Here is a 2,197-nt window from a genome sequence, read left to right as displayed (position 1 = left end):
ACTTCTTCCTTTCCAATTTGGATACCTTTAATTTCTTTGTCTTGGCACATTGCTCTGGCTAGAACTTATAGCACAGTGTTTAATAATGGAGGTCATAGTGGGCATCCTTGTCTTGTTCCTAATCTTAGGGGAAGGTTTTCAGCCTCTCACCATTGAGTACCATGCTGGCTGTGTGTTTTTCATATATGCCCAATACCATATTGAGGATGTTTCCTTCAATTCCTACCTTTTGAAGTGTCTAAAAGGGATGTTGAATTTCGTCAAATGCTTTTTCAGCGTCTGTCGAGATGATCATTTTTTTCCCTTTGAATTTGTTAATGTGTTGTATTACATTGATTTTCTTATGTTGAACCACCCTTGCATGCCAGGAATGAGCCCCACTTGGTCGTGGTGTATATCCTTTTAATGTGCCTTTGGATTCGATTTGCAAGTATTTTGTTGGTAATTTTTGCATCTATATTCATGAGAGAGATTGGCCTATAGTTTTCCTTTTTTGTAGTATTTTTATCTGATTTTGGGAACAGTGATATTAGCTTCATAAAATGAGTTAGGTAGTGTTCCTTTTCCTTCAGTTTTTTGAAAGAGTTTGATCTGGAATGGTATCAATTCTTTTTCAAAAGTTTGGTTAAATTCCCATGTGAAGCCATCTGGCCCTGGGCTTTTATATGTAGGAGATTTTTGGTAACTGATTGCTTGTGATCAGTTTGTTGAGGTCTTCTATTTCTTCTTGGGTCAGTCCAGGTTGTTCATGTGTTTCCAGGGAATTGTCCATGTCCTCTAAATTGTCTAGCTTGTTGACATACAGTTGTTCATAATATCCTCTTATGATTTTTTAAAAATTTCTTTGGGATCTGTAGTAATTATCCTGTTGTCATTTCTGATTCTATTTATTTGGGTTTTCTCTCTTTTTGTCAGTCTAGCCAAGGGTCTGTCAATCTTGTTGATCTTCTTAAAGAACCAACTTTTGGTTTTATTTATTCTCTCTGTTGTCTTTTTGTTCTCCAGTTCATTTGTTTCTGCTTTAATCTTTGATATTTCTTTTCTCCTACTTGCTTTAGGGTTAGTTTGCTGATCATTCTCCGGCCTCTTCAGTTGTTCAGTTCAGTCTTTGGTTTTACTTCTTTCTTGCTTTTTGATGTATGCATTTAGAGCTATAAATTTCCCTCTCTGCACCGCCTTCGCTGCATCCCATGGGTTTGGTATGTCGTGTTCTCATTTCCATTCATTTCTAAATATTTGCCTGTTTCTCTTGCAATTTCTTCTTTGACCCACTGGTTGTTTAGGTGTGTGTTGTTTAACCTCCATATATTTGTGAAAGATCTGGTTCTTTGATGGTTATTGATTTCTAGTTGTATTCCATTATGGTCAGTAAATGTGCTTTGAATAATTTCAATCTTTTTAAATTTATTAAAACTTGTCTTGTGCCCCAGCATATGATCTATCCTGGAGAACATTCCATGGGCATTAGAGAAGAATGTATATCCTTGTACTTTCTATAGATGTCTATTAAGTCTAATTCATTTATCATATTGTTTAGGTTCTCAATTTCCTTACTGGTCCTCTATCTTATTCTATCTATAGAAGAGAGCGGTATATTGAAGTCTGCCACTATTATTGTAGATGCATCTACTTCTCCCTTCAGTTTAACCAGTGTTTCATGTGTTTTTGAGCTCCTTGATTGGTTGCATGTGCCGGTTTGAATATCTTATGTCCCCCAAAATACCATTATCTTTGATGTAATCTTGTGTGGGCAGATGTATCAGTGTTGATTAGATTGTAATTCTTTGTTTCCATGGAGATGCGCCCCACCCAACTGTGAGTGATGACTCGGGATAGTTTCCGTGGAGGTGTGGCCCCGCCCATTCAGCGTGGGCCTTAATGAGTTTACTGGAGCACTATATATGCTCAGACAGAAAGAGCAAGCTTGCTATAGCCAAGAGGGACACTTTGAAGAGTGCACAGAAGCTAAGAGAAGCTGCAGATGAGAAACAGTTTGAAGACGGCTGTTGAAAGCAGACTTTTGCTCTGGAGAAGCTAAGAGAAGACAAATGCCCCAAGAGCAACTGAGAGTGACATTTTTGAGGAACTGCAGCTTCAAGAGGAACAACCTGGGAGAAAACCATTTTGAGCCCAGAACTTGGAAGCAGATGCCAGCCACATGGTTTCCCAACTAACAGAGGTTTTCCAGACACCATTG

This window comes from Choloepus didactylus, chromosome 22 (assembly GCF_015220235.1).
Source record: "Choloepus didactylus isolate mChoDid1 chromosome 22, mChoDid1.pri, whole genome shotgun sequence".
NCBI lineage: Eukaryota > Metazoa > Chordata > Mammalia > Pilosa > Megalonychidae > Choloepus > Choloepus didactylus.
This window is presented reverse-complemented; position numbering follows the sequence as displayed.